This window comes from Rhodnius prolixus, unplaced genomic scaffold (assembly GCF_049639745.1).
Source record: "Rhodnius prolixus isolate KJV_2025 unplaced genomic scaffold, Rpr scaffold_1, whole genome shotgun sequence".
NCBI lineage: Eukaryota > Metazoa > Arthropoda > Insecta > Hemiptera > Reduviidae > Rhodnius > Rhodnius prolixus.
This window is the reverse complement of record NW_027411581.1, coordinates 33,824,398-33,834,118: the sequence shown is the minus strand read 5'-3', so window position 1 is coordinate 33,834,118 and position 9,721 is coordinate 33,824,398. Positions and strand designations below refer to the sequence as shown.

Genomic DNA, 9,721 nt, shown 5'->3' with positions numbered 1-9,721 from the left:
CCAGAAAAATGGAGGCAAAACTTTACTTGCAACAAAGAGTTGGTTTTCGCGTTAAGTTCACCAAATGGACCATTAGCTACCCTTTTCTGTTTGAATTAAAACCAATACAGGGTAGCTCTGTTCAGTTTGGCGAGGAGACAAAAATGATTTTACTATGACGCCATAAATATGACAGAACTATTTACGATCAACCTTAACAGCTATGCAACAACCCAATTGACCGCCTAAGTTGGACGTAGTACCTCGACCCTGCCCTGAATAAAGCCACTCTCACGGACTACCGCCTCCTAAACTTGACCCAAAGTGGTGAAACAAAAAATAAATATATATATGTATATACTAATTCTTGAGAGATACTGCTATCAAGAGAGAACCATCTGCGCTCTCGCTCGCACCCGGTGCTGCTTATGAGCCAGAAGGAGAAAGTGCAACTGCCCCCTCTGCTACCTCTCCCCCGCCAGCCATCAGCACTACTGTAGAGCAGTGTCAGCCAACTTCCCCCTCCTTTCCCCACTCACTCGCCCCCTCTCCTCATCTCGCAGCTGTTCGCACTTTTCTCCTCAGTTCAACTCGTTCTTTGTGACAGTGCGTTACGTATTGTTTGTCTTTATAATCATCTTTTTTTTTTTTCTAATTATTATCCCCCTAGCATTTATTAATTTATTCCTTATAATTACTTAATCACTTAATTATTTTTCTAATCAAAATTTTATTTTTTAGTGTTAACTTTTGTTTTTTAGTGTGGCGGCTGTTAGTTTTATTTTTATTCGCGTATAAACCAGCGAAGAAGTGTGACTTTGACAGTTCATGTCTCTAGTGTTTGCTAACTTTAAACGGAGAACAATCAAGTAGTTAAGAAACAGTTCGCAGTTCGGATATCTTTTCCAACGGTGCAGTGTACTCTATTTTTGGATTAACTTTACAACTGAGATTGGATTTATTTCTCATATTTGGTTTACTTTGGTAACAGCGCCAAGAATAAGGTTAGTTTCTTATTCACTTATAATAATGCTTTCTTATCAAGAAAATTGATAGGGAAAACTATATTTCTATATATATTTACTGAAAAATAGCTAAGAGAAAGAAAAACCATGAAATCAGTGTACAAGAACGCGAAGAGGCCCTTCTACAGGAGACCAAGTTAATATAAGAAAAACCTTAGTTGTTTACGTAGTTATAGTAAAACCTCCCCATAGTAAACAGTGCAGGAATCCATGAATGGTGGGACGCAGCCACTTGTTGCATCAAAAAAATATTTTTAAACTATCTGATTTATCAAACTAATTCAAATTCTTTAACCACTGAAACGCTCACTATCAAATAAAGCTATTTCCGTAAATATATTGTTTATAAGTGATGTTTATTCCATACAGTACCAGCATAATTTTTGCTGAATAATGTCGCGCTATTTACAGATTTATTTATAACCTCATCTTTAATAAATTTAATTGTATCTGAACTCCTGATTAAACTTTTTTTTTAAATATTTTTTTTTCAAGTTTGCATTTGATAAATTAAAACATGTTGGTCCAATACTTTAAATCCATTTAATAATGTCTTGTGAAAATAGTTATTCATTAACAACCACTTTGAACAGTTTCTTTGGGAATAACCATTAATTAAACAAATTAGATGAATTTCAAAATTTAAATAAAGAAAAAATTATAGATTTCACTGAAAATATTGTATTTGGTACATTATTTGCTGGTATTGACATCTTGATAAACGGGGTATCTCCGATGATTTTCAAATCACCGATGATTTTCGGGTATCACATTTTGTGATGTAGATTTTTTTTTTTTTAATGTGTATTTAAGGCGCATCAACATCTGAGTTTATTGACTGAGTGTTCCTCCCGTTACAGAGAACATTGTCCATCAACGGACAGTGAGCTGTTAGAAGCTCCTAAAAGGAGAAAATCTAAGGGCCAGCAGCTGGATTTGAACCCGGGATCTCCGCGTGGGAATCCAATACGCTAACCGCATAGCTAATAGCTTCCCTATAAGAGTTTTCAATTTTAAACAAAAAATTGAATTTAATTCAATAATCAATATTAGCGTAACCACATTTTTAAAATTTTTAAAAATGTTTATTTGCTCCCTGTAAATAAACGAACAAAAATGTAGTTAATCTTTTTACTTCATGCATCCCAAGTCCCTTAATGAGTCCATTAATGAACATGTTCACAAAGTGATGGTATATATATAAAAAAATTGTACGAATTTTCTCAATTTTTATAAAAATCACTGTTATTAATGACAAACTTTTTTTTCTCCATTTGATAAAACGAAATTGAGAAGTTTTTAAAATCTTTAAATAACTATGTTCGCTAAATAATTTTTGTCAAACCATTAACGTATGTTTTATAAAACTAACTAAATAAGGCCTGTATAATTAAATTAAAAACAATATAAAAAGAATATGTTCTATTGGTTATTATAAAAGAGTAGGCTGTATTATCTATTTGAGTTTGGAGGGGTTCGACCCTGGGGCAAGACCTTGCAGTCATTGCCGCCTGTAGTGTTAGACAAGGTTTCCTGCCCACACGACAGATTCTCTTGCTTACATGTAGTATTATACACCAAGCGCAACTTACAGTGCGCACAGTATTCTTAACAGTATTACTGTAAATGGAAGTAGAAGATGTTCTTAAAACCAAATTGCTAAAAATGTAGGAGATGAAAACAAGAAGCGCTGAATACTTGAGGAGGTTGTTATTGGCGAGGTTACTTTCACTGAAAGCACCTCTCACTCTAGACCCCACTGTTTTGCCTCACTTTCGCTCAGATTCGTCACTTTGCTTTCACCTTTTTCTCGTGGTCACTAGTCAGTGTCCTAGTTAGCTAAAAATTTTGTAAAATACTTCCCCCACTCACTTATCAAATATATCAAATTAACACCAAATAGTTAATGTTGTTCTTTTTTTTAGTCAAAATTGATTAACATATATTTTTCATTCTCAGCTCTGCCTCCCTCTATTTTGAAGGCTAAAATAATAATCGAACCAATAATATAATTACATACTCCAAATAAAAATGATGGGTTATTATTTTTTTTTTTTTTAATAAAAATATGGTAATTGATAGCTAATTCAATGAGTTTCAAGTTTATGGAGAGTTCTTTTTGAAATTTAATTACTGATATTTTGTCCGTTGAATCTAAACGCTTTTGTTTGCAACTAGAAGAAGCATAGCAGTGATATTTTATCTGGATAGGCTATAGCTCTTGAATATTCAATTTCAAATTAATAAAACTTCACATAGAGGTCTATTCTCTAAAAACGAACCTATTTGTATAGTGGTCATAAAATACAAGTACCTAATTTGAACATTTTTGCAGCTGTTTGAATGTAAAAAAAAATAAACTTTCTGTAAAAATGTTAATTTAGCAGAGAATTGATGGGCTTTAATCTCCCGATAGAAATATGTTGCGAAACTATTTTTGGCATTGACGTGGAAATTTCCAATCTAGTATTTGTAAAGAGAGATTATGGGTAATCTTTTAATACTGATTCTTTTAAGTAATAATGAAAGACGGAGAAAACTGTCGAACTATCCATTAGCATTTTGTTTATAGTAGTTAAATCACTCCTCATATACAAGAAGTATATTGATGCTGATAAAACTAACTTTATTTTCAATCTGGCCATATCTTAAACCTAAATTATTTTGAATCCAATGTATAATAATACAATAGTAATAATAAAAGTATTACGCTTGAAACTACGGACGAATTTTCTGGATTAAATAACAAAGCATTAAAATTTAATTAAGTTTTTCGGTTTGCAATGGCTGATTATAAGCGTCATATTTTTCCGACAATTCACGGAGGCAGCCGAAAGACTAACCTTCGTAGCCTCAAAACTGCCAAGCAATGTCACTAATGGAATAGACGCAAAGCTGCGTAAAGCTTCAGCTTCAGTTTATTTCTAGAACGTTCAAGCTTCATTAATCAAATATTTATATGACGTAGTACGGTTAGCTGCAAAATTGAAAAAAATTAAAATAATTTTTTTTGTTAAATATTTTGGATAAGCTTAGCCTTGAAAAAGAGAGAGGGAATTCTGTGCAAAGTCAAATTCAACACTACCACATAGCGTGGTCATTTTATTTTGGTAAGCTACGACGTGGCGACCCTCCGATCGTTGTGAAGTAAAATTACTGTCAAGGAGTTGCAAAAGAATCAATTGTATATTACCTGGGCAGTGGTACAGTGCGTAACTGTTTTTGGAAATCGACTTGTAAATTCCCTGTCGCTTTTCTTGTAGAAAGAGTTGGTGAAGTTTCTTAACTTTCATGTCGAAAAGCAGAGATTCCATTAAAATATCTGTAAAATTTTCGATTTTTATTAGACCTATACTTTTCGACACTCAAAAAATCAATAATAATTCTTATATAACCGAACTATTCTAAACGTTCTGCGTGATATTCCCTAGACGTACCCCACTAAATACTAGGGATACCTTGGGTATTACTAGTACAATTGGGTTCCTCGCTAGACAATAAAGTACCTCGATAGACAATAGGGGCACCTTGCTTTCTCTGAAGTCGTACAAAAGCTGGCCGGTACTTTTCCGTTAGCCGGGCGCAAATGTCGCCAATTGTGAACCAAACGCGAGCCAAGCCAACAGAATAAAAGTCGAAAGCGTTCAGCTACAAACAAATATTAATGAATTGTAATGAAAACAGTTTTACCCAAAACTGTTTTTCGCTTGCGCCCAGCTAACGGAAAAGTACCAGCTCGCCTTTGCAATTGCATATACATTACTTTGAATAGAGAATTCAATTAAGCTGAATCGGTACACATAGCGTTAGATGTTGTTTTTGTGAAGATTCAATCTTTATTGTATGACAGAAACATGGCGGAAGAAAATTTCACCACAGTAAACTGATGGAACCTCTGATGGTGGAGGAAAATGCAAAACTGATCAGAAATGGACAAAATGCGTGCTGCAATTGATGAAATCAAAGATACATCTGTTATTATTTTCACATAGTCCTTCATTGAAGGCAATGATTGTTTTTTAAGAGATGAACTCTTGGCCAAGTCGGTTTAGTGTATGTTTATCCAAATCATTGATTTCACGAATCACTAAGTATTGATTAATTTATTCAGTCGAATTTACAGTCGATGTGTTCCCAAATTATTAACCAGTAAGTTTAATGTAAAAGCCTCTCTGTGTGAAAGAAGTAAAATCTGTGAAACCAATTACCAGCCTGTGGCAGTTGACCAAGTAAATTGGAAAGCAACAGTACCAGGCAGTACACACTTCGGGATCGGTTACGCCACTAATTAATTATTTTATAATCATTTCAGATTTATTTCCTCTTTAGGGCAATTCCGTTTTCCCTTTTCGTGATAGATGTAGATATGTTGATATATTTTTATTGTACTTTTGGGAAAAGACCAGAAAATATTAAAGGATAGAAGTTTTAATTAAAAGGCAAAAAATTCTACCTTGGGCTAATAACAAGTGAACTCAAATTAATGGTTGGCCGGAACCAACGCTTCGCTACTTCCTGAAGTTCACTCGATTGAAGCCAAAGCTTGAATGTATGTGTCCGAAGTGTCTTTGAGTGTTCAAAGTAATCATAATTGTGGTGATTATGTACTAAATATCTGTTTGTGTCCTCAGTTAAAGACGTGAAAATTAGTGGTACTTTTTAAGTTGAATTTTTCATGATGGGAGAAAAATTCTATTTATATTTTAAAAAACGAAATTGTCGAATAATATGGAAAAGAAATTATTTTGAACTGGAAAAGCTATAAGACTGACAATGATAATCGGCCCTTGAATTATATTAGATAAAGATAAGACAAATGCCGCTGATTGTATTTTACTTGTAGTGCCCAGCTATTTGTGTAAGATTGTCCGCCACTCTAAGTACTGGAATATAAAAAGTATATATTTTTTTTTTTTTCTTGAGACCCAGGAATCGAGCCAAATAACGTAACGCACTTTAACTTTGCGGGTCAACTTAAATTTTAGATTTGAGTTATTGTCAAGCCCGTTGAAATGAAATAGTTAATTTTTACTAATTTAACTCTTTCTCCAGTGAGCGAATGATTCTCTTTGAACATCTCAGTATCAAGGAAATGTTATCAAGCGTTTAGCAGTTAATGTAAAATTGAATTTCATATTAAATAAGATAGTTTCACTCGCCAAGTTACTTAACTGGACTAGCGCATATCCTTGTTTTTTGTACTCCGGAAACAGGCAACTCGTCGAGTTAGTTAATGCAAATACATTAATTAAAAGGACATATTTGTTAATCAACTTGATTAATTACTAATTATTAATAATTCAGTTTTACAATAAAAACTGAAAAATCAAAATCATTTTCGTTAACAAGTTCTTCAAGTTAACAAGCTAATATCAATTCTAGTCAATAAAACTTGCTAGTATTGGATTCTAGCTGGCATTGGACTTGATGAATCATAAAGTGAGCAGGTAATTATTGATAGTGGCTCCCATTCGCTACTTGAATTGCGACAATCATAACTGGCGATTCAAGGAGTGATTAATACTTTGAATCTAATTTCTATTGCTATTGATGTGCTCAGATATTATCCCAAATGTTGCGAAACATTTTGGCAGTTAGAAATCATAGTATCAAAAGCCTAAACGAACTTTTGAAAATATGAATGAATCGAGTGAAATTTAAATTTAATTTCTATTGGTTTGAAGTTGTATGAAAATGTTACAGTTTTTGCGCTCCAGGGTTTTTAACATAATCACTAAAATAAAAGACCTTCGATATTATACGCGGATCTTATTTTTAATTTGGTACAAGTGTATAGTGTGTCTATAAAATGTGTTTCTTGGTGTCATTCTCCACCAAATAAATGCGCATTAATACACATAAAATGTATGAAATTATTATATAGAAACTGGTACTTTATTGACTAGTGTCGAAATAAATCTAGGGAACTACGTCACAAGGATGTACAAATTTGCCCTGACCAACCACTTTTTGCTTATATTTATAGAGAATGTAATGTAAGGTCGTACGGAATAGAACCGTGGCAACTTCGTTTCAATTTGCAAACAATCATTTGAGAAATCCACATTAGTCAGCTCTATTCAAGAGAGCCTCTATCCAAAGAATGAAATTCTTGGATTATCACCAGAACTGTCTATGTGCACCATTATTTTTTTGTTAAATTCGCTATTTTATTTTATTTTTTTTGCGCTGGACCTTCCGCTTCAACTGATGATCCCGCCAAAAACTTTTATCTACTTATGTAAATATATATTAAAATAATAATTTAGAGCACCTATAACTAAATGCATGATCCTTGAATAAGAAATCTGGAATAAACACACTCTACTTTCCCCTGCTAATATTCTCAAGGTTCTAACTTAATATTTGTTTCTTTCTCCTTAAAAAAATTTTTCTGCAAAAATGATAAAATTAGTAAATCCATGTGCATGTAAAATGTTTACGTAGTTTAGAGAAAAGCCTGTGAACCATTTTCGAGAATAAGAACAGTCCATTGAGTGAAGAGGTTGAGGAATTGTTTTAAAGTTGATTTCAGCAGCACTTTCACTACCCTCGGTATTTCACTAGAGATAGAATTGTACACGGCATTAGCTAGGGGGAATCAGTCCTTCTATTTTAGCAGATGTACCTTTATCTCAAAATGTTTAAATATCTATCCATTAAGTCGTACATGTGATTATAAATTTGATTTATTTAATTCCACATTTTATTCTTATTATTGTTATATAGGCGGCAAAACGGTCTAACAAACCTCTCTGAACTGACTGGTTCATTCATTCTGAAGAAAGACAGATTATTGCCTATTGAAATAATACTTTTTATTTATTTGTTTGCCATGCTTTCAGTCTATAAGGTCTAGGTCATCTTCAGGGTACAAGAAAGCCTTCGAGTCCCAAATTTCGTTTGCAATGGGAACTTTTCCTTCAGCAAATTCACTTTTTTTTTTTTTGCAAATCCACTGTTTCCTCTTTTTCTACTCCTAAAGGATGCGGGAAATTCGTCTAATTAATTCTTGAGTTGGCATTTTATTGGTTTGTCTTTTGTCACTGCAAAAAAGAAGATTTTCTCGAAAAATCGCGATGAAAAAATATCGATATTAATACAAAAGAACAGAAACAAATAAAAGATAACGATAATGTGAAATAACCTCGCAAAGCAGGAACTGATGTTAATAGTAGCTTGGAGTCCATGACTGATGGCCTTTTAACATACTGTAGAAACTTTAAAGCAATCTTACGATCAAACATTAACTAATGGTGGTCTTCTGATATGGAATTTAAAGCTGTATTAATGTGGTTGTCAAAGCGCAATTAAAACAATTAAATGTCTAAAATGGTGACTGATTAAATGGTTAAGAAATTGCGATTCAGGCAACGTCTTATATCGGGCGCTTCGACTACCTAGGTAATTCAAGTCCTCAATCTTGCTTATTTTCTCTTTTCCATAGCCACTTGTGCCTAGGATAATACGTGCAACTCTACAGCTGCCAAACACAACGCCTTGCAAGGTAGGGTGGAGCTCAGGTATGCAAAGATGTCTTCATACATTCCCTCTTCTTTCCTCGATCGAGTGTGGACAATTACTGCTTTATCTCTTATTATTACAGAACTGTAGACGTAATACTACTGTATATAATACGAGGGTCGTTTGAAAAGTGCGTGCAAAAATAAAAACTACTTAATTTTTTGGGGTAAACCTTTTTTATTTTTCAACATAGTCTCCTTTTAGGCTTATACACTTCGTCCAACGCTGCTCTAGTTTGTTGATCCCTTCCGAATAATAGGATTTGTCCAAGTCTGAAAAATAGCCATTCGTTTCTGCAATCACCTCCAATGTTTGAATAAAATCTTTTTCCCGCCAGCCATTTCTTCATATTGGGGAACAAATAGTAGTCCGAGGGAGCCAAGTCTGGAGAATAGGAGGGATGTGAAACGAGTTGGAACCCTATTTCCATTAATTTTGCGACCACAACTGCTGAGGTGTGAGCTGGTGCGTTGTCGTGATGGAAAAGGACTTTTTTTTGGGCCAATCGTGGGCGTTTTTCTTGCAGCTCGGTTTTCAAACGGTCCAATAACGATGAATAATATGCACCAGTAATAGTTTTACCCTTTTCCAGATAGCCGATGAGGATTATTCCTTGCGAATCCCAAAAGACAGTCGCCATAATCTTTCCGGCCGAAGGAACGGTCTTCGCCTTTTTTGGCGCAGATTCCCCCTTGGTAACCCATTGTTTAGATTGTTCTTTGGTCTCAGGAGTGTAGTGATGTATCCATGTTTCATCCACAGTGACGAAACGACGCTTAAAGTCCTGCGGATTCTTCTGGAACAGCTGCAAACCGTCCTTGCAACACTTCACACGATTTCGTTTTTGGTCAAGCGTGAGCAATCGCGGCACCCATCTTACGGATAGCTTTGTCGTGTCCAAATGTTGATGCAAAATATTATGTACCCGTTCATTCGAGATGCCCACAGCACTAACAATCTCACGCACCTTCACTCTTCTGTCATCCATCACCATATAATGGATTTTATCAATGATTTCTGGAGTAGTAACCTCAACAGGGCGTCCAGAACGTTCAGCGTCACTTGTGCCCATATGGCCACTCCGAAAATTTTGAAACCACTTATAAACTGTTCTAATCGAAGGTGCAGAGTCACCATAATGTTTATCAAGCTTCTCTTTAGTCTCCTGAGGCGTTTTGCCTTTCATAAAGTAG

At 34.4% G+C, this 9,721-nt stretch overlaps 1 protein-coding gene across 4 annotated transcripts in view; it reads left to right on the top strand.

Moving 5' to 3' along the window:
• The first annotated feature begins 549 nt into the window (after positions 1 to 549).
• Eip74EF (Ecdysone-induced protein E74) overlaps positions 550 to 9,721 on the top strand; it is a 539,076-nt gene continuing 529,904 nt past the window's right edge. For all 4 annotated transcript variants that reach the window (XM_074138086.1, XM_074138095.1, XM_074138052.1 and 1 more), the window contains exon 1: positions 550 to 983. The gene's annotated coding sequence lies outside the window, so the exon portion shown is untranslated. The remainder of the gene's footprint in view (positions 984 to 9,721) is intronic.